This window comes from Mobula birostris, chromosome 9 (assembly GCF_030028105.1).
Source record: "Mobula birostris isolate sMobBir1 chromosome 9, sMobBir1.hap1, whole genome shotgun sequence".
Classification (NCBI taxonomy): Eukaryota; Metazoa; Chordata; class Chondrichthyes; order Myliobatiformes; family Myliobatidae; genus Mobula; species Mobula birostris.
Window position 1 is genome coordinate 8,300,730 of NC_092378.1, and position 24,346 is coordinate 8,325,075.

Below are 24,346 nucleotides of genomic sequence, written 5' to 3' on the forward strand. Positions count from 1 at the left end.
TGTATATATAAAAAAAACTTTCAAAAGGAACTTACCTTGTCAATAACTGTGCTATTTGACACCGAAACTTATTGATTATTGTGAGAGATGTTTAGTTGTAAGGTTGTGAACTGGATTTGTTTGCTGGTGAACAGAAGACAAATAATTCATTCGCTGTTATTTGTACTCGTTTCAATGCTTTGGCGTGAGAGTAAAACCGAAGAAGTATTGAAGGCGGACGGGGTAGTAACTTTTAACTCATCTTGAAAGGGCTATTGAAGTTGAAATGTTCTGTTAAAGAGCCAGGGCAGACCCCCGGCTGTCGATATCGACTGGTCTTTTGCAGCGCATTCTGATGCTCCGATTTCGAGCGGCTTGTTCAGGCAAGTCGCAGTTTTGCAGGGCACGAAATGTCCCTCAACTTCGGCTGTAAACGTGATTTTTTTTTTAAAATCACGCTTGCCGGTCTTTCTCCTGACAAAATGTCTGTGTGCTCCTGATCTGCGGCGTCTCTGCACCTGTTTGATGTCGACATTCGTAATATAAAATTTATGGGATAATGTGTAACATTCGAAATCATCCGGAAATTCATGCTCTCAGCCCCGAGACTCTGCCAGACTGCATGTTACTCGATTTACCCCGCGATGTTTAAGTGGGCGATTGCCCCGAACACGAACGAACAGAAACCGGGGAGGAAGGAGCGAAATCAAATACAGCAAGAGCGACTTGAATCTGCGATGCGACGGTGAAATCTTATCAGATCAGGTTGCTGTTCTGCATATCACTCAGTAAACATACTGTACTTAGTGATTTATTAGATCTAATATCAGCACTGAATGTGAATTTAATTATAAATTAAAATCACCCACTTAGCAAGTTAGAACCAATTAATATTTAAATCTTCGCCGGCGGTCATTAAACTTAAAAGTTTATTTTTCTTTGAGAAAGTTTCCTTTTGTTCTTAAAGAACGGAGTATACTTTTGTAACTTAAAAGTTATTCTCCGCTAAATGCTGCTTTCACGAAGCAGCAGGGCTGAAGGGGATTCGGGAGCGCGCGGAGCCACCTCACGGGTTCATTCCTGATCTTGAGGTATCACTTTCACGGAGACTGAGAGAGAAAGCGATCGGCCTGGTCTGAACAGTAGCTCAAAATAATCATCTTTCACACTTCACTGGAGACATTCAAACGTGTCCTTCAGAATTCAGCACCAGATACAAATGGAAACGTGGAACCCCTTTCTAAAATAAATCCTCGGTCAATTAATCGAAAGACGAAGAGCAGCCGGCTCGTAACATACTACAAACTGAAGAATTGTGATGTTATGCATTGGAAAAGTCAAAGACTAGGGAAAGGTTAACTGCCAGCTGTTAGATTGGAGACAACAATCGTTTTTGTATCTACACTGGGATTTAATTTTATCTGGAAAAATAAAAGTATCTAATAAAGTCCTGCTGAAGGTCCTTGGCCCGAAACATCGACAGTTTGCTTTTTTCCATAGATGCTGCCTGACTTGCTGCTTCCTCCTGCATTTTGTGTGTGTTGCTCTGGATTTCCAGCATCGGCAGATTTTCTCGTATTCGCGTTTCTATTAAAGTTAACTGTTCTTCGGATGATTTGGAAATTATGAGATTGAAGCTTGCGTTTAGTTCTCATACGTTCTATGAGTGGTTAAGACATAACGCGTTGAGGCTAATGTGGCTGAGTCCCAGGCTTCATGTGATTTCTGTTGGTCCGCCGGGGTCAGTCCGTAATCATTCAAATCCAGCGCTGTAGAACCTACGAGTGGGCTTTTCCAGCACATTTTCCATAAAATAATAGCAACAGATTACCACTTTCTTTGGGAGGGGTGCAGTTCCTTCTAAATAGCCTGACCTCTCAGTTTGCTATTTCTCTCAGAATGCAGAAATATTGGACGTTAGTGTTAGTATTCCAGGAATCTGAACGGTGACATTCATCAGGTCTGTCCTCACGTGGGTGTGATGAATAGATCGAGTGATGGCAGATGCCTCGTTAACTTCATTTGAGAATACAAAAGGAGCGTTTTTAAAACAAACCAGACAATGAATGCTTATGGAATCAAATACCAATCGCGTATAATGGGCTAACCATGACTCATTCCATAGATTTCTGTGGTATAATGAACGGCTTTATATTTTCTAATACTCCTCTTTAACGGAGGCGCGCGAAAGAGTCGGTGCAATCTGATTCTGCCGAAATATATCAACAGTTCCCCTGTGTACCTCAAGCACACGATGAAGTAGATATAAATGTGTTGGCTCCCTGGCGGGATACATAAGTAGCCCATTGTTTTCTGTATTCTTGTTTAAATGTGTGTGCGCTGTAGTCTCACGATTATGGATTGCAGTGAAATTGCAGTCGTGGGGAAGGTGTTTTCTCTTTCAGACCCTAAGCAATTGAGAATTCTCACCCAAGGAGCGAGTTGTTGCGTTCATATGGTGAATAATGTCACACATTATCTCCCGCATCAGTTTGACGGACAGGCAGACAGGGAAAGCATAAGGTCCTGTGCCGGGACCACACAATGGAAGACTGCAAATTGGAAAGGATGGCGTACTTGGCGGAAGTGGGCTGCTGAAGGCAGCCGACTCCAGCGGTGAAGGTGTGGCTCCTGCTGAGCGGGAACCTAACGTGCTCGGGGACCGAACAGCAGCCATGAACCAGCCGCAAAGAAGCCGTAACGTCACGTATCTGAAAGCCACCTTGTCACTTGCAGTCCCGTAAAATGAAATTAGTGCACGATACATAGACTCTGTGATTGATATATCCGAGAATGAGAATCAATGCTGACTTATTTTTAGAAAAGAATGGAGAGAAAAAAGTAAAACGGTTTAATAAAGAACTAAACCCGTAAAACTAAGTCCTGGCGAAGGGTCTCGGCCTGAAACGTCGACTGTACCTCTTCCTAGAGATGCTGCCTGGCCTGCTGCGTTCACCAGCAACTTTGATGTGTGTTGCTTGAATTTCCAGCAGCTGCAGAATTCATCTTGCTTGCGCCCTTAAAAATAAATTGAGATATAACAAGATAGCTTTGTTCATTTCCCTCAATCTTCACAGTTTGGATAAACGTTAGTCTTCGTCTACGCATTAGTATATGCAATGGGCTGGGTTGATCAGACCCAGAAGACTCAAACCAGTTCGAGTGTCCAGGAGGTGTGGTAATAAGCGTACAAGAACAATAAAGTAACTTAAGCCTAATTTACTTAAAAGTAAATTAAAAGAAGCTACGGAAAGTTGTAAAATTACTCAGTTCCATCTTGGGTACTAGCCTCCGGAGCATACAAGACATTTTCAACGACGGTGCCTCAGAAAGGCGGTGTCTCTTATTTAGGACGGTGATCACCCAGGACATGCCCTCTCCTCATTGCTATCATCAGGAAGGAGATGCGGAAGCCTAAAGGCACACACTCACTGCTACCCCCCACCTCACTGGACCCCCTGCAGTTCACGTACCGTCCCAACTGTTCAACAGACGACGCCATTGCCATTACCCTCCACCTGGACAAGAAAGACACGTACGTTCGAATGTTGTTCATAGACTTCAGTTCAGCATTCAACACAATAGTTCCTCAGAAACTGATTGGACAGCTGAGTCTACTGGGCCTGAACACCTCCCTCTGCAACTGGATCCTAGACTTCCTCACTGGGAGACCTCAGTCAGTCCGGATTGGAAGCAGCATCTCCAACACCATCACACTGAGCACAGGGCCCCCCAAGGGCTGTGTGCTCAGTCCATTGCTGTTCACTCTGCTGACCCACGACTGTGCAGCAATACACAGCTCGAATCACATCATCAAGTTCGCCGATCACACGACCGTGGTGGGTCTCATCAGCAAGAATGATGAGTCAGCATACAGAGAGGTGGTGCAGCGGCTAACGGACTGGTGCAGAGCCAACAACCTGTCTCTGAATGTGAACAAAACAAAAGAGATGGTTGTTGACTTCAGGAGGACACGGAGCGACCACTCTCCGCTGAACATGGACGACTCCTCCGTAGAGATCGTGAAGAGCACCAAATTTCTCGGCGGAGAATCTCACCCGGTCCCTCAACACCAGATCCATAGCAAAGAAAGTCCAGCAGCCTGTCTACTTTCTGCGAAGGCTGAGGAAAGTCCATTTCCCACCCCCCATCCTCACCACATTCTACAGAGGTTGTATTGAGAGCATCCTGAGCAGCTGCATCACTGCCTGGTTCGGAAATTGCACCGTCTCGGATCGCAAGACCCTGCAGCGGATAGTGAGGTCAGCTGAGAAGATCATCGGGGTCTCTCTTCCCGTCATTACAGACATTTACACCACACGCTGCATCCGTAAAGCAAACAGCATTGTGAAGGACCCCACTCACCCCTCATACAAACTCTTCTCCCTCCTGCCATCTGGCAAAAGCACCGAAGCATTCGGGCTCTCACGACCAGACTATGTAACAGTTTCTTCCCCCAAGCCATCAGACTCCTCAATACCCAGAGCCTGGACTGACACCAACCTACTGCCCTCTACTGTGCCTATTGTCTTGTTTATTATTTATTGTAATGCCTGCACTGTTTTGTGTACTTTATGCAGTTCCAGGTAGGTCTGTAGTCTAGTGTAGTTTTTGTGTTGTTTTACGTAGTTCAGTGTAGTTTTTGTATTGTTTTGTAGCACCATGGTCCTGAAAAACGTTGTCTCGTTTTTACTATGTTCCGTACCAGCAGTTATGGTCGAAATGACAATAAAAAGTGACTTGACTTGACTTCAACGATTCGGGAACAGCTTCTTCCCCTCTGCCATTTGATTGCTAAATGGACATTGAACCCATGAACATTACCTCGCGTTTTTATATATATTATGTCTGTTTTGCACGATTTTTAATCTATTCAGTATACACATATACACACTGTAATTGGTTTATTTATTTAATTTCTTTCTATATGATCATGTATTGCATTGTGCTGCTGCTGCTAAGTTAACAAAATTCACCACATGCCGGTGATAATAAACCTGATTCTGATTTATTATCATAGAACAGAAAACATCAATATACCACACGGAATACTACGTAGCAGGTTGCAAAGATTTCGGAGCTCGGGATCCTCAGCCGACACTTCATTGTCGCCTTCGCTGGGGGAAACTCCGAATTCCGACCAGTGAAATCACTCTGAGTCCGTCCTAGGCACCTATCGATCGGAATCGTTGGTCTAGGCGAAGTCCCAAGAACTGAGCGAAAGGCGCTTCAGTAAATAACGGCTCAATCCGCAAACACTGAGACGCGCAAAGAAAGATAAATTCTTTGGTCTTTTGTTATCATGCCATTAGTGCCTGAGGCTAAGAAAGAATCCAGGAACTGTTAGCAAATATTTAACAAACCTATAGTGTAAGAATGTCTCATGCACCTTTCACATTTAGGAGATTATGCACAGAGTTTTATAGCTGCAGAATTATTTCAGTAACTGGTTGCCATTGTAATTAGGCAAATGCAAACTGTGGATTAGCACAGAGCAATGTCCAACAGAGCAAGAAATAAGTGGTCAGTTCAGTCTAACAAACCATCACACAAGATCCTTGAAAGACATCCAGCCCATCTCATCATCATCATCCAGCTATTTACACTAATCCATAATTATTTATTTGAGTCATAGAGATAGTCCTGTTGGGCCACCACATCCGTGCATACCCTAATCCCATTTTCCTGCATTTGGTAACAGCCTTCTGTGCCTTGCCCATTTTAAGTGTCTGCCTAAATGACTCTTAGATACAGTAATTTTACTGACTCTACCAGTTCCTCTTGGCAGTGTGGTCCAGCTATCAGCAGCTTTCTATGTTAGAAATAATTACAACCAATCCCTTTAAAAATTCATTCCTCTCACCTTAAAACTATGTCTTCTACTTTCTAATGCCTCTCATCAGTATCACCATTATGTGCCATGTCACATGACATGGCAATCATGGCCTTCCGTCTGTCTTTAATTTGAGAAGTTCTAATAAGCTCTACCAAACTTTTGCATGTCCAGCACTTAATGTAACTCATGAATGTCATAATAACTCTATCATGGGAAAAAGATTATGATTTTGTGCCCTTTCTATACATTTTCAAATTTGATATTCCTCACTCAGGTCATCCCTTAGCCGCCTTCTCTCCAGGAAAAACAAATCCAACCTATTCCCTCTCTCCCCATAACTAAAGACTTTTAATCTAGGGATAATCCTGGTTTATCTCCTCCAGTAGAATTATGTTCTTCTTATACTGTGGCAACTAGAACTGCACACAATATACTAAATTTGGTCTACCTAGCATTCTGTAAATTTGGAACATAATGTCCCAACTTATATATACATTGTACATGTCCTGAAAACAATCTCAATCTCAATGATCTACATACTTAAAGGATCCCCTCCTGCACCATCTTTTCAGCCACACATTCGCCTACCTTATCCTCATCTTTCTACGCTCACAGGAAATAAGTCCAAAATTATGACCCTAAAATTCCTAGTTCTTTCGAACTCTGAAAACTCACTTTGTAGGACATTATCCATCCTTCTTCCAGAGTTCTCAGTACTTACGTATACCATGACCTAGAGCTGTTCTCCCTTTCCCATTCAGGATGTTTAGCATCCAGTCTGAAACATCCCCAACCATTCCCACATTCTCAACAACTGTCCTCAAATCCCACTGCTCACATACAAACTGGGCTAATTTACCACGTGGCCAGTTCACCCAACAATCCATAAATCTTTGGGAGGTGGGAGGAAGTCTATATGTTCATAAGGGAAGTGTGCACACTCTACACATATAGCATCCAAGGTCAGAAATACAGCAGGGTCTTTAGCATTGTAAGTTAGCAGTTCAACCAGTTGCACTGCTGCACAGACCATTATGTCCAGCTAAACAAGCTAAGATAGACCGTAAACCTTAGGAGCAGAATTAGGCCTGGGGTTTCCAACCTTCTTGTACATGGACCCTTAACGTTAACCAAAGAGTCCATGGACCCAGGTTGGGAACCCCTTAATTAGACCATTCAGCCTATCAAGGCTGCTCTGCTATTCCATCATGGCTGATTTATTATCCCTCTCAACTCCATTCTCCTGCCTTTTCCCCATCACCTTTGACTTCCTGCTCCTGATGAAGTGTCTCAGCCTGAAACGTCGACTGTTTCTTCCTCTCCACAGACGCTGGCTAACCTGCTGTGGGCTCCCTAGCACTTTGTGTGTGTTGACAGAAATTTCAATTGCTTTTCCGCAAATGGCAATTCACATTAGATCAATTGTAAATTTGGAATTTGAGACTGATAGATTTTTTAAAACTTCTTTGATAACCTGGAATGTTAAGGGATAAAGGGTAAAGTTGGGGTGCGGTGTATGGGGCAATGGCAGACATCAGCCATGTTCCCATTAGATGGGGGAACAAGTTCAAATGACTAAATGGCTGGTTCCCACTGCATTGGACATCCGAGCATGGGAGAATATTGGGAAGCCATTTGATAATTATTTTCAGAAATCCAAAGAAAACAGATACGGCAGGCCATAACAAGCTATCTTGTTCAGGGCAGTAGAACAAGAACACTGGGCCTCCACTTGAAGGGATACATTTAAAACAAATCTTTGGAATTATGAACAAGTAAGACATCTGTGAACCAGACTCACAATGAAAACATTGGAAGTAATTACATGGATCTGTTCAGACGCATATTATACGCTTAATATTCAGGAAATGTCAATTGGAATAAACTATCTGAGTAATTTGGAGATGATAGGCTAAGTGTTTGGGATGAACAAATAAATCACTTGGTCCTGAAAACCTGTTACTACTGAGGTCTTGGTGGTCCCTTTCTGGATCTGTGCAAATGAATGGAAAGCAACTGATTACTAATTGAGCAATCATCCACGTCTCATGACTCTGCCAAGAAGGCAGAGGACGACCCAGCAGTTCTCATGTTTCAAATAATGTTTAAAGCTCAAACACGAGAACATCTGCAGATGCTGGAAATCCAGGACAACACACACAAAATGCTGGAGGAACTCAGCAGGCCGGGCAGCCTCTACGGAAAAGAGTAAATGGTCGACATTTCGGGCTAAGACCCTTCTTCAGGATCGAGAGGGAAGGGGCATGATGCCTGAATTAAAAGGTGGGTGGGGGGTGGAGGATAGCTGGAAGGTGATAGGTGAAGCCAGGTGGGTGAGAAAGGTCAAGGGCTGGAGAAGAAGGAATCTGATAGGAGAGTAGACTGGACCATAGGTGGAGCGGACCCAGGGGGAAGTAATAGGCAGGTGAGAAGACTGTTGGCAGGTGAAAGCTGACAGTTATGCTTAATAGTTCAGTCAGTGTCACATGCATCTTTGCTGGGCATGAATATAAAGCAGGGATATATTCCAAGCTGAGCTGTAAGAGGAATGCTGGGAATATATTAGCGGTTATTACCATGCCATTCGCCGGTTTGTTTATTACGTGCCGTGTTTTATGACATCATCATTATGTGCGGTGATGTATGACATGGGCGATCATGGACTTTCCATGACCGTGATTGTTCTGGGTCGGTGGTCGTATAACTAGGATTGGTTATATGCACCAGCTATTGGTACCAATGATTTAAAAAAACATTTCCAGTAAACTAGAATGTTTTCAATTTAAATACAATCTGCCTTAAAATCATCCAATATAAACTTGTTACACTTTATAGATTGAGTATTAATGTGTTCTTCATCCATTAACAGATGGGACATAGTAACCACGAATAATTGAATATTTTCAGATGATTTACATCTGTGGTTCAATTTTCTACAACATAAACACAAAATTGTCTTAGTAAGCTAATGATCAGCAATGTAACAGCAAATTATTGTACTCAGAATTAGTTTTCATCTTTGGGAGGAGTGAAGAAAGAATGCTTTCTCATAACTACAGATGAGGGTTAGAAGAGAAAAGAGAAATTGACTTTAAACTCACGGGGAGCATAGGCCATCAACTTTTTGCTGTTGATGTTTCTGTATCAGGCAATTTCTTTTTTACGAGGTTGAATTGCTAGCTCGATGTTCAACCCAGGACGGATTGAAAGCGTGCCAGGGGAGCCAGCTGGGTTCGAATTTGGGAGCCTTCGCTCCGAAGTCCGGCGCTGATGCCATTACGCCACCAACCGGCAAGATGAAGCTTAAACCAATATCAAATACCAATTAGAGGCCATTGCAGAACATCGAAGAGTACAGCACTGGGACAGACTCTTCAGCCAATGATGTGCCAAGCTATTTAAGCTAATAATGCCTAAGTAAACTAATCCCTTCAGCCTGCACGTGGTCATATCCTTCAATCTCTGCAGGTTCATCTGCCTATCTAACAGCTTCTTGAACACTTTGTCATACCTGCCTCCATGGTGGTGCATCCAGGTATCTACTACCCTGAGCAAATAAAAATCTGCCTGCACATCTCCTTTGAACTTAAGTGCCTGCTCTCTGGTATTAGACATTTCAACCTTTGGAAAAAGATATTGACTATCTGTGCTCCTCATAACTTTATACTGTTCTACTTTCAGGCAAGATTTTTTTTCATCACCCATTGGCTAGAAACATACTGAATTCCCAGCACTGTTGAGAAGTGTTCAAAGTAGTCAGGTGGCAGACCTGCCCCTGTGGACACCTGTTCCTAAAACAACCCCAGGACTCCTGCCTTTGGACTGATGTAACTCCAGTGGGACGCATTGCCTGAAAATTCTGCCCTTAAGAGTTTCTAACTTCAAATGTTACTGTGTGGTGTTAGTTTGCTTACTTGGAAGAACAGTTGGGGTGTTATCATTAACTGCAACTAAGAAAAGGAGAAAAAAAAGACAGCAGAATTCTTTGTTGAGACCTTGAGTCCCATTTCATCAATTAGACAAAATAATCTGTCTGGCTGCAGTCATATACCAAATAGCTTGCTGCTGCTCCCTGTCATTCTCATTGTTACCATCAGGGAGGAGATACAGGAACCTGAAGGCACAAACTCAACAATTCAGGAACAGCTTCTTCCCCTCTGCCATCAAATTTCAGAACGGGCATCGAACCCATGAGCACTACCTCACTACTTTGTGTTTTCTCTTTTTGCGCTACTTATTTCATTTAACTTTACGTATATTATATATGTACTGTAATTTATTATGTACTTCAATGCATTGCTGCTGCAAAACAACAACTTTCATGACATATGCTGATGATATTAAACCTGAAAGACTGGCAAATGAAAATTATTGTTGAGCTTGGTATGAGGTGATTGTCAGCCACTTCTGAAGTGAATTTCAGCTTCAGAGAAGCATAGAGAAGATCAGAGAACAGAGAAGGTCTGGGAGTGAGGTAGACTGGGGTACTAGAGGTAATGGTGAGGTGGAAGGAGATTATATGAAGCTGAAGCCTGGTAATAGAATGGCTGGAATTATAAAACAGCATGAAGTAAGATGAAGATGGAGAACTGCATGTCTTCAAAAGTTGACATGGTTTATTGTTTCAAGGGATCAGCTTAATGAATCATACGGCAAGCTAGCTGTGGTCACTGATTTCATCTCCAGATTGGTGCATGTGTTTAAACTTCCACTGACCTGATCTAAATTTCAGTGCATAAATGCCACTTCCAGCAAACATAAATACTGTACATTCAAGGATTTAATGTATACTTGTCAGATTTTCACTTTATATACAGTGGTGCTCAGTTTTTCTAAACTGAATATTGTTTGAATGAATCAATATCATTAGAGCTTTTGAACTGACAATGGCTTGTGTTCTTAATTTTCAGCTGTAAAATTTCACAATGTAAACACACTGAAAGTTTAACTCAATTACCATTTACGTTACTGGGTGTGGTTCTGTGGCATCATTCCCTCATTAACCCAGTTACTTTGAAATGGTTAATGATTCTGCTGTGGAAGAGTACACTGGCTCGGTAGCACTACCACTGAATCAGAGTATTATGAGTCTGAGCTGTTCTCCAGGTAGCTAATAGAGACCAGAGTCTTTGTATACTGACTTGACACCCAGCAGATACTTGATGTCATTTGTATAGTTTAAATTTTAAACGATGGTCAATGGTTACTAGCTTATCCAACAAGCAGCGCTTTACAGCACCAATGAACCAGGTTCAATTCTCACAACTGCCTCTGGTTAAATCGGAATATTGCTGGGTGGCATGGCTTGTAGGCCCCAAAGGGCTTATTTCACGTTGCATCTGGAGAAATAAAGTAAATAAATAAATAAATAAATAAATAAATAAAGGCAAGGGATTGCTGGGCACCACGGTTTGAATGGTCAGAAAGACCTGCTCCCTGCTGCACGTCAACAAAAAAATAAAATAGAGAAGGCTGGCCTGGGGACCAGGGTGGTATCCAGTCTATCCTGGGTAAACTGAGAACAATGTTAGGTGCTTTAGTCCCCATGTGTTATGAAGAAGAGAGGTATTCACATTCTGGCTGCAAATTAGTAGTGCCAGTAAGAATGGGTAAGTGCACAGGTTAGCATGGTGGTCATGGCTGTGCCTTGATCGATTAGCCTACAGCCACTGGTTGCCAAGATAAACAAACTGTACCCTTCTTCTGTGAACTATACCAGGAATCCTGTCACATCAATCAGTGAAGATCTCCTGAACATGTTGAGGAGTGGAGGTGGGAGGAGGTTGGAAAATGAATGTTGGAAATTTGGCAATTTGTGCCCTATTGGCTGATGAAGCTGTGTTAAAGAGATAGACACTGCACAGTGAACACATGTTCACTAGAAACTCATTTATTTACTTCTGTGAGTTGGACTGAAATGTGCTGGAATCCTTCTCACAATATGTCCTGGAAGACTTTTAAACCTCCCTCCTGGCCTTCGCAGGAGGTAGCATGAGTACTGGCATGTGGGGAGATTTGGCAGTTGTGCTGAGTACGATAGACTCAAAAATTCTGCTATTCTTTAATCCACTTTGTATGTTTGAAGCTAGTTCCTTTTAATGTTAATTTGAGGCAATATCTGAAAAATGCAGTACTCCCTCTAAGCTGTGTGGGTGCACAGTCACACAGCAACTGAAATGCTCCCATGCACATAGCCTTTGTTGCCATGCAGGCTGGAATTTTCTTTTATAGAATGCTAATATAATTTTGAAATTATGTTAATATAATTTTGAAACCTAAGTTAAAATAATTGTGAAATATCCTGTAGAAAATTAGAATTAAAATTATTTTTTTCTTAATTTTAGAAACTTTTTCTTAATTCTAGAAAATTAACACATAATTAATTGCGTGTTAATGAATATAATCCATAAATATTCTAAATAATAAATGTACCACAACTTTTACTTTGAAATGTTTTAGAGCTACAGTATATTTACATTGTGTTTCAAGTTACAACTCTGTAACAAATTGTAACAATATACACAGAATGGAAGTCGGTAAGTCTTTGTTAATAAACCACCGGCCCACTAACTTCTGAAGCTGCAACATGCATATTTAAAAAATTTAAAGAGCTGTACAGTTTTCAGGTCGTGCACAAATTTTCTGCTCAGAGCGACGGTTGGTCTGCAGAACTGTAAAAAAATTGAAGGAACATTGAAGAAGAGCAACTTCCCATCAAAACTTCCTTGTTTGTTTTTTTTAACAACTATATAGAAGCTTATAAGAGTTGCATCAAAGAGAAAAATGGATATTGATAATGGCTAGGAAAAAGCAAGAGGCAAGGGGTTAGCCTCAGATGTAGACCATTAGTGGTAGTTGCAAAGAAGCTTGTAACACAGCCCTGTGGAATCTACAGTGACTCATTGGAATTTGTTTCCTGATCTTAATTTTTATTTTACAACTAAGCTAATTATTGTTTTTGATCATGATGATTTAATACGATTTATAAAAGCACAATAAATTATTTTAAACACACCATATTGTTGATAGTAAGTAATATGCACTGATTATCAAATGAAGCAATATGGGAAAATAAATACTTTTATTGCTTTGATAACTAAATATTCCAGTGCTATAGCTATATTTTTATGGAGCACAAATTGTACTTTGAACCCACAGAGTGGGCTGATGAGGATACTTTGTGCTCACCAGCACTTGGCAAATGATGTTGCTTACCACCTTTTGATGGGGAGAGGGGTGAAGGAGCAACTATTCTTTTTAAAGCAAGACCCATCAGTAAAACAAAAAGGAATGCAACTAAATTCAAGACCTTTCATCCCCTCTTTATGTACGCACTGAACCAGATAAAATCCTGAGCAATAAATAAATAAGCAATAAGTATCATGAAAAGAAATGAAGAATCATTGAAAGTGACGTAGAGTGTGGAAACAATTCAGTGATGATGCAAGTGAAACAATAATAATTATATTCAGAGCTAGTAGGCAGGAGGAGAGAGAGCAGCGCACCCATGAGTGCGCAGCCTTCTGGTGAAAAATGATATCGTATCCATTAAATAGGGGCCGTGGACAATTCTGATTTGATGGAGAGGGACGTGAAAGCACAGAGGAACATCTGGAGAAATTTCTGAAACGCCCGTTCACTGCTGTCATTACTGCGTGGTCAGGAATCTTTCAGAGGGTAGGCCTCAAAACCCCCGGCTTTGCCTGCTGTTGGCGACCGAGAAGGAGGTCGAATCGCTCGGACAGAGATGGCGCTCAGTACTCGGTGTCGGAGAGCTGATCGGAGCTCGAAGTTTTTGGATGACTCAGAGTCGGACTGTGGTCGGCATGGCAGGGAGAGTTCTTCCTTCTCCCGTCTGCCTGAGATGTGGGATATTTGAGAGACTTCGAACTTTTACTGTGCTCATGGACTTCTTTATCAAGTTATGGTATTGTTGCACTGGTGTAACTATATGATATAATTATGTGGTTTTGTCAAGTTTTTTTCAGTCTTGGTCTGTCCTGTGTTTTATCACACCGGAGGAAATATTGTATCACTTCTTAATACGTGCATTACTAAATGACAATAAAAGAGGACTGCGTGTCTTCATAATCTAATCTAAACCAGAATTCACAATCTTATTGAATTTTCAATGAGTGGTTTGAATGACAGTTAATTTATGCATTACTTACTTTATTTCCTTTTCTATTTAGAAAGTGCTTTGCTCTCTCTTGCTTCACACCATCCATCACTAATCTTATTTGTTTATGTTGAGACTTGCAACGTTCCAATTTGTTGAGATAATTAACTTGTTCCTCATCCTTACTCAGATACATTAATGAGTTCTTTGTTTCGTGGGTTTAGGAGATCTCCATGTGTGAACTGTTCGGAGAATTTGCTACTTGTTAGGAGGAATTTACACTTCAAGATGAAGTCGAATAGTCACCTCCTTAGTTTAAAATCTGATCCTTCAGTGGTCAGTTTCTAATTCGGATCACGCACACAAATCAAAGCACCATTTGAGATCGTAGAGATAATTTCTAATTAGCTATTTTTAAGTAATTAGAAAAGAATCCTGTAACAAATAAAAAGATGATGCTTTGGGCCTTCATCAAGTCAGGGAAGAAAGAGGTCATAAATCAGAATAAAAAAGGTAGGAAGATGGGGAGAGCAGGAGCTGGCAGGTGATAGGTGAATCCAGGTGAGAAGAGAAAGATACCGGCAGATTGTACTCTGAAACCTCATTCTAGAATATTAGCTTCAGGTCATTGTAATGCTCTTCATTGTCTCAGGTTACTGTAAAGCTCCTCATTGTTTGATTACATTCTGCAATGACTCACCATTCAAGACTATTTTTCAATCTTCGGTACATGAGTGCAATGGAGAGCAAAATGATTGTTACTCTGGATCTGATGCAGTATAAAAACAAATTGCATTTATTCTTTAAGCTTAAAAACAAAAATAAAAAAACACAAAAAACACAATAAATATAAAAGCAATCCTATAAAACAGTGTACAAGTAACCATGGCATACACAGACTGATTGTATGTACATAAAGTGACACTAGATGTGTGTATAGTGGTGGTGGTGGGATGAGTTAGTGGGTGGATGTGTTGATCAGCCTGACAGCTTGGGGGAAGTAACTGTTTTTGAGATCAATGTTCAAATTAATTAAAATTTATACTATATTTTCAGTTGTGTTTAGCTACGTAAAAACAGGATACACGTGAACTCCATAAAACTGTATATTGCATTGTACTTAAATTCTAATATGTAATTAATCCTCATTGTCATTAAGATTATGTCTATGCTTTCAAGTATGCTGTATACTGTATGTGAATAGATAAGGGGGCAAACATTTTGAGCATTAAATCAGTACTGAAAGGACTGAGATGTAACTCCTTTCCAAGTCCGGGATTTTTAAGATTAAATTCTTCACTGGGCACACTGTTTCTACAGCTCATGAATTTTATTGAACACCACAGAAACGCAGTGATGTGTAGTCACCTAACTGTGTTTGTTTTACAGCTTAATAGTCTCTGCTGGTAGCCTTAGATGTGTATTCAATTCATTAACATTGAATCAACAATTAGAGCTTCTTTCTTCTTTTCTTTAGTGGGATTAATGGATATTGGCAGGGTTAGTACATCCACCAGTGCAACCTCTTGCTGGGAAAGCTAGCAAGCTTGACTAATTCCCAGCAGCACTAACTTCATGACTTTATTCTGTGCTTTTAAGTTTGACTGAGGGGTTTAAAGGTAATGCCATCATGCTGTTGCCTTTGTAAATGGGGCAGTTTGCTCAATAATGCATTGTGAACATTGTATAATCACTAAATGGGAACCTCACATTAAATTGCAATGTAAAGTACTCCTATATTGTATCAAAAAGAAACTATAGTGCAAACTATCGTGTTAAATTTGGAATTTATTTCTGTACGAAGCACTAAATTTTTCAATTGCAATTTGATTTGTCCATTCAACAAATCTGATGAAATTAAAACATCCTTACAAAGAAAAATTGCAAATAGTGTTTCCTTTTGACAAAACTGCCAAACAGCTATTGAGCAGAGTGGAATTAAATCCACACAAAAGACTGTGCCCAAACACTGGTGTGACAAATGACAATCCTGTCCATTTATTGCGATTTATTTTCCTACTAAAAATGCAATTGCCAATGTGTAATTGCCAAAAGAAAAGTTCTGGCTGAACTGCATTCTCTGGTGCCTAATTAACAGCCTTGGCCTGAAAGAGAGACCCAATGACTATGCCATGAAATGTTGCAGCTGCATTGTTCTTCCGCTTCATCAGTTCGCTGAAAAGTCGGCTGGACATTGGCAGCGGTGTTAAAAGAAAATTCAATAGGTGTTTTGTATTGTGCCAACTGAAGTGAAAAAAGGCAGCGATTAAACTTTCAAATGGGCAGCTGCAATCTGCTCGTTAAATGGAGCTAAATATGAGATTTACAGTTAATTCATAGTAATTACATATAAATAAAAACAGCAACAATATCTTTATACATGCATGAGAGACTGGGGCAGTTTCTAAATGCAGGAAAACTGCATTTTAGTTTAAATGTTTATCATTTACCCCGTCACTTAACAAGGTATGATTTTCTCAGTTCCCAACAGTGAATAATTATTATTTAAAAATAACAGTTAAGAGTTTAATTCATGTCGTAAACTATTATAAAACGTGAGCATGCTTTCAATTTAAAGTAGACTTTAATAATAGACTTTAAAATAGATTTTTACTAATCTCAGATTAAAATTGTACAAATATTGTGTTTACTGCTTGTGGCCTTCTTAAAGCAACTTAAAACGTTCAAATGCCAACATCTTTTACAAAGCACCATAATGACGGAATAAAGACGACATTTAACTTTACACAGATTGAGCTTCCATTTAAAAAATACAATTAAAATGATTTAAATTTAAATGTTTGATGAAATGTTAGAAGAGAAGTTCGTAGCTCCCACTGCACAAAGGCTGAACTAAGGAACTTTGGTCACTGTATAAGAACCATTGTCCTGGTCGCTATGTCGGTTAGAAACGGAGTCCAGCCCGGTCGTGGGAAATACCTACATATCTGACACTAGACTCATTTCTTTGAGAAAAGGGGTGGAATAGAAAGTGTGGTAATATTACTGTTGCATTCCAATCAGCCATGGTCTGCCTAATTTTCTTTGATCTGTAAGATAAACTAATTTTCTTATAGGCTGGACAGAAGTAGTTAGCTATGTAATGCTTTTATTTTGCCTGAATGGTGTAGAGAGAGAGGGCAGGAACAGTAATGGTGGGAGCACAACCTTTCTCTCAAACTCATCCGCAGTCACTACTGTTTTGAAATCAGAGCCACAAGCAAAAAGTATTGGAAATGGCATTGACTGTGCAGTCGTTCCTGATTGGTAACTTGCAAAATAAAGAGCGGTTATATTAGCGTTGGCTGAAATGGAGTTTATTTAGCCAAATGTTTTCTGTTTGCCTCAAGAACTAACTGTGATAATTAGATTACATGTGTGAAAACACTTAGCAATACGCACTGAATTTCAGCAGTCGTTCTGCATTACAAGGCAGACAACTTGCTTCTTAATTTTTTCTTTAGCGCAAGCGGGAAGAAGGTTTCTAAAGCATGCAGACATTGCATTTTTTTTACGCACAAAGTAACAGAGAGGAGTTTTATTTCAGGAAAGATTTAATCTAAGTGGATTGCTTTTCCTGTCAAAAGGCATAAAAGGAAGGGTTGACATAATGAATTGAGTAAAATACCGGATAGGAGATTAAAACTGGCCAGATAGTGGCTTTTGTGAAGAATCATACTCAATAACGCATCCGACCAGGAGTTTAACAGAGACGCTGGCACTTCTGTTTATTGTTCATTGTGTGGATCAAGCGCCTTTTAGACTCCTGAAAAAATATCTTCTGTTGTGAAATTGAAGTTGAAGGTTACGTTTGTCTTATTTCTGCAGAAATACCGAAATGTATAATCGAGTAGCGCCTTTCTTTTTCCTTTCAGAATGACTGAGCAACATTGCAATATCGTTTTTGAAATGCATTTGTCCTAACATAGAAAATGCGACGGTTTGTGCTAGTTTTCAAATGGCTAGGTCCCCTAAACACCAATTGTGCTAATGAATTGTGTTAATGCAAGGAGCATGAAGATTGTATCAACCAAGCGAGCAGAGATAGCTTTTCTTCAAAGTAGGGCCGTGCCATCTTTTACACCCATCTGACAGTGGCATCTCATCTGAAGAATGACACAACATCATAGCTGTGTATTAACAATCATAAATTATCAACCGCGAAGCTAACTCAGCTCTGCGCTGAACTGAGACTGTAGCTTTATGTCTGTCGACGACTCTCTTTCGTGCACTTTCAACGTTGAACCTCGACGTGTTATGGAGTTATGTTTGGACAGAAACGACTCCTTCACTCTGCAGGGGTGTGCTGGGCATCATTCCCTCCACTAAAACCATTTTATTCAAAAATTCAAAGTGCATTAATTATTGGAGTATTTATAGTATACAACTCTGAAATTCATCTTCCCCACAGTCACGAAACAAAGAACAAAACTACCATGCAACTCGTTCAAAGGAAAACATCAAACCCCCAACACGCAAAAAAAACAAATAGTGCAAATGGCAAAACATAAGCGAAAAATACAGAATATAAACATCACACCACCGAGTCATTGAAATAGTCTAGGAACATTCAGTTTAGTTCAGTTCAGCTCAGTTTCGTTCTGTGTCGTTCATTGGCCGCAGAGTCAGGATGCTCCAATCAAAGTCAAAATTCTCCCCACGTTCTCATAAACCCTGCAAGCTCTACACCTGCAGGCACCTAGGGACAATTTACGGTATCTGATATTGGAGAGGATCCAGAGGAGGCTCACAAGATTGGTCCTGAGGTTGAAAGGGTTAATGTATGAGGAACGTTTAGTGGCTCTGGCCCTGTACTCACCAGAGTTTAGAAGAATGAGGATAGATCACATTGAAAGGCCTAGATAGAGTGGATGTGCAGAGGAAGTTTCCAATAGTGGGAGAGTCTAGAATCAGAGGGCACAGCCTCAAAATACAAGGATGCCCCTTTACAGTAGAGATGAAGAGGAGTTTCTTGAGCCAGAAGATGGTGAATCTGTGGAATTCATTGTCAGAAATGGCTGTGGAGGCCAAGCCACTTGATATACTTAAAGCGAAGGCTGGTATGTTCTTGATTAGTAAGGACATCGAAGGTTACAGAGAGAAGGCAGGAGAATGGGGTTGAGAGGGATAATAAATCAGCTGTGATGGAATGAGGGAGCAGACTCGATGGGCTGAATGGACTTATTCTGCTCCTATGTTTTATGGTCTAATTAGGCAATTGAGGAGGATGCCTTTGGAAGGTGAGAGGAATTCAGGTAGAACACAAGTTCAGGTCACTGGAACTATGAGTCTTTACCAGTTGTTAAATTATTCCACCCTAACTATGGAATTTGCTGTCTGTGACGTCTACAACTGTGAGAAGAGCATCCAGCTGCAGCTTCTAACAATCCATGCAAAGAGGTTGGAATGAGAATTGGATGAACTCCAGATCTTCCAGGAGACTGAGGGGATGATAGGTAAGACATACAGAGAGGTAGTTACACCCAGGGTGCAGGACACAGGAAACTGGGTGACAGTCAGGAAGGGGAAAGGGGTTAAGGAGACAGTGCAGGGTACCCCTGTGGCCATCCCCCTCAACAACAGGAATAGAAGAAAGTGACAGTGGTCAGGTGTCTGACACTGAGTCTGCCTCTGTGACTCAGAAGGGAAGGGGGAGAAGATGTGTGCTGTGCTGATAGGGGTTTTGTTAGTTAGGGGAATGAACAAGAGCTTCTGAGGGTGAGAACGAGATTCCTGGATGATATGTTTCCTTCCGGGTGCCTGGGTCTGGGATATCTCGGATCAAGTCCTCAGCAATTTTAAATGGGAGGGTGAACAGCCAGAAGTTGTAATCCACGTATGACAGTGACATGGGCAGGACGAGTGATGAGGTTCTGCGTAGGGAGTTCAGGGAGTTAGGTCCTGACCTCAGGATTGCTACACGTGCTAGTCAGGCTAGAGCTAGGAAGATTGTACAGTTTAATACATGGCTAAGGGATTGATGTAGGAGGGAGGAAGATTTTTGATCATTTGGCCCTCTTCCAGCGAAGGTGGGAACTGTACAGAAGGGATGTTTGCACCTGAACTGGGGGGAAACTAATATCCTAGCCAGAGGTTTGTAAAGCTGCATGGTGGGGGTTAAACTAGGATTGCAGGGGGATGGGAACCAGAGTGCCACAACAGTTCGTGGAGAGGTTGTGGAGGCGGATATTGGTAAGACCTCAGACAAAGTAAGGAATCAAAAAGTTGAGCATGGTGCAACTAGTATTCTGAGCCACAAGGAATGTCACAGGAAAGGCAGATAATAGTGCTGAGGATTACGTAGCTGGTTTACAAACCGGGACAATGTGTAGTGAGGAGAGGCTGCTTAATGAGCCAAATGGTCCAGTTCTGCTCCCATATCTTATGATCTTATAAACAGAATTGCTACTAACTAAGCCACAGCTGACAATTATACAGTACTATATTGCTTTCCGTCCATGAGTAAAAGTTGTAATCTCGGCATTAAATCTAGCTGACTTGCTGCGCCGTCAGTATTTACCATATTTACAATATTAAAACTTTAATAATTTCCTTTTCCATGCAATAAATGGGTGTTTTCTTGCCGGAAACTGAAGAGAATCTGTTCAACCTCAATGCATCTTTTCCTTGTAAACAAGGTACTAGACATCTGGACCAGGCACAAAACTGAATGAGTGTTGAATCTATTGGAAAGCTGGAATGATTAAGAAAATGTTTGACATTAAGATTATTTTCTAAGTGATTTTTTTACTTTTTCCGCAATTTGCTACAAATTTGTGGCTTTGTGTCCTTTGTTAAACTGAAGCATCATGTGTTCGTGGAAAAATAGGGTATGGTGCTTTCACAAACATGAAAAAGTCTGCAGATGCTGGAAATCCAGAGTTACACAGACAAAATGCTGGAGGAACTCAGCAGCTCAGGCAGCATCTATGGAAATGAATAAACAGTCATGTTTCACCCTTCTTCAAGACTGAGAAGGAAGTGGGACCAGAAAAAAAAGGTGTGTGGTGGTGGGGGGGGGGGGGCGGGGGAGGAGTATAGCTAGAAAGTGATAGGTGAAGCCAGGTTGGTGGGAAACATCAAGGGCTGGAGAAGAACGAATCTGATAGGCGAGGGGAGTGGACCACAGAAGAACAGGAAGTACGGGGGGGGGGAGGGCGAGAAGAGGTAAGAGGCCAGAGTGGGGAATAGAGGAAGAGGGGAGGGGGAGGGACAAACTTTTACTGGATGGAGAAATCAATGTTCATGCTATCAAGTTGGAGGCTGACCAGATGGAATATGAGGTGTTGCTTCTTCACCCTGAGGTTGGCCTCATCTTGGCACAAGGGTTGTGCTTTCAGTTGCCAGGAAAGATCTATAAGGTTCAAGTTCATAGTTTCGTACTGTGGTTGTTCAGCCTCCTCAATGTACCCTCTGCTAAAAAGTTAGCTGCTGACTACACTGAAATTTGTAACAGAGGGAACGTATTTGCACTAGGAAAATGTGGAGAACCATAGAGACTTGTGGCCCAGAGGGAAAGAATTTAGTCCATCTCGTCTGCCGGCACAGAGAACACGAATCACACCTCTTGTCTACTTGCTTCAAATATCTATCTATTCTCCCCTTACACATTATTATAATTGCAAACAAGAGAAAATCTGCAGATGCTGGAAATCCAAGCAATTGGCTTTATGCCTCTTTAATGCACCAAAGAGTTTTATGTAGATATATTTCTCCTCATCTTGCTGGTAACCTCATTGTTGTCCTTGTCTCATTCTCACTGAATCTACAACCAGTAGAAATAGATATTGCTTGTTCACATGATAAACTCTTCATAATTTTGAACCTCACCCTATTATCTATTGGTTTTGAGACACATCACTGTCTGCTTTCTAGACCACAAACATAATGCGAAAGATTAAAAGAATCAGGTTTAATATCACTGAAATTGTAACAAAACTTGTTGTCGTGGCAGCAGTACAGTGCAATGCATAAAATACTATACAGTGCCTATAAAAACTATATACACCCCCCGGAAGTTTTCATGTTTTATTGTTCTACAGCCTTGAATCAGAGTGGATTTAATTTGTTTTTTTGACACTGATCAACAGAAAAAGACTCTGTCCCTGTCTGTGTCCGTGTCCGTGTGTGTCTCTCTGGTGGATGCCTGGAGCCCTGGAATGAGCTACCTGGTTACAGTGGTAGAGGTTTTTAAGTGATGTTTGGATAGGTACACGGATGTAAGGAGCATGGAGGAATATGAACATGGTGCAGGTAGGAGTCACTAGTGTTTGGGTGTTATCGATTTGCTTTCTAACTGGTTCAGCATAACACTGGGGGCTGTTTGCCCTGCTCCTGTGCTGTACTCTTCTACGTTCTGTGGATTTATTTATTTGCTTGTATATTCACAAGCACACACAAACACACTCACACACCAAAATACAAGAAGGTTGTCATCTGAGAAGAAGTGAAACAACTTGGAACTTTCTGGAGTTTAGAAGAATGAGAGATGATTTTATTGAACCATGTGGAAACTATTGTTGTCAGACTTCAAGATGGAGTCGAGAGGGCGTATAGTAGTGAGATATATCAGCTAGTTGAGTGGTGTTGCAACAAGAACCTGGCACTCAACGTCATTAAGAACGAAGAATTGATTGTGGACTTCAGAAAGGGTAAGACAAAGGAACACATACCAATCCTCACAGAGGAATCAGAAGTGTAAAGAGTGAGTAATTTCAGGTTCCTGGGTGTCAATATCTCTGAGGATCAATCCTGGACCCAACATGTTGATGCAGCTACAAAGAAGGCACGCAAGTGGCTATATTTCATTAGGAGTTTGAGGAGGTTTGATGTGTCACCAAAGACACTCTCAAATTTCTACAGATTAGATTCAACTTTATTGTCACTGTGCCAAGTACAGATACAAAGCCAATGAAATGCAGTTAGCATCTAACCAGAAGTGCAAAGAATAGTGTTATTACAAAATAACTGCGAATAAAAAATAAGTGCTACAGCACACAAATATAAAAGTACTGAGACAGTACAATATGGATGCAATACTGCTTAGCGCTGTGATGTGAGGTTCAGCAGGGTCACAGCCTCAGGGAAGAAGCTCTTCCTGTGCCTGATGGTGCAGGAGCGGAGGCTCCTGTAGCGCCTACCGGACGGGAGGAGAGTAAAAAGTCCATGGTTAGGATGACATGCATCCCTGATAATGCTTTTCACCCTGCCCAGGCAACGTTTATGGTAGATGTTCTCAATGGTGAGCAATTGGGTGCTGATAATCTGCTGGGCAGTTTTCACCACACGCTGGAGTGCTTTGCGGTTCAATACAGGACAATTGCCATACCATGTTCTAGACACCTAGTGAGGGTTGAGGTGAAATAGTTTGGAGAGTGTAGAATTGTGATCATTGGCTCAGTCAGTAAATAAGTGGTTGATCACTTAGAACTGAGGAGAGGAGAGGTGTCTTCACCCAGACACTTGTGAACATATGAGATTTTCTGCCTCAATCCCAGCCACTGTATACTTTAAATGAAAATCAATAGGTTTTTGGATGTCAACAGAATCAAAGACAGTGGCAATTTTATGTGATGGAGCAGGTATTGCTCAGCTTATAACTTCCTCGCCTCTGAGTCAGGAGATAGAGTGTTGAAGTCACAATCCACAGAAGCTTTGGCTGACATATCCATAGGACCATAAGATTTAAGAGCAGAAGTAGGCCATTTGGCCCATCAAGTCTGCTCCACCATTCAATCATGGGCTGATCCAATTCTTCCAGTCATCCCCACTGCCCTGCCTTCTCCCCATACCCATTGATGCCCTGGCTAATCAAGAACCTATCTATCTCTGCCTTAAACGAACCCAATGACTTGGCCTCCACAGCCGCTCATGACAACAAATTCCACAGATTTACCACCCTCTGACTAAAGTAATTTCTCCACATCTCTGTTCTAAATGGACATCCTTCAATACTGAAGTCATGCCCTCTTGTCCTAGACTCCCATACCATGGGAAATAACTTTGCCATATCTAATCTGTTCAGGCCTTTTAACAGTATCAGTGTAGTAATGAATTGTGTAGTACTGTTGAAAACACCATCTCTTTGAGATATGTTTGTGAAGGAGAGGAAAAAATGCAGAGGTGGATACTAAGCTAAGTCAGCAGTTATAAAATAAAAAGATGAATATTAGCTTTATTTGTCTCTCGTACATCAAAGCATACAGGGAAGTGCATCATTTGCATCAACCAAAAAACACATTCCAATAATGTGCTGGGGACAGCGTGCATGTGTCTTCATGCTTCCAGCATAAACACAGCATTCCCACCACTCGCTAACCTTAACTTGTATACTTGTAGACTGTGGGAGGAAACTGGAGCACCCGGAGGAAACCCACAGAGTCACAGAGTACAAACCCCTTACAGGCAGTGGC

General features: G+C 41.2%; 1 protein-coding gene across 1 annotated transcript in view; it reads left to right on the top strand.

The window, feature by feature from the left end:
• LOC140202523 (leucine-rich repeat-containing G-protein coupled receptor 5-like) overlaps positions 1-24,346 on the top strand; it is a 174,122-nt gene that overhangs the window by 716 nt on the left and 149,060 nt on the right. The gene's annotated exons all lie outside the window — the stretch shown is intronic.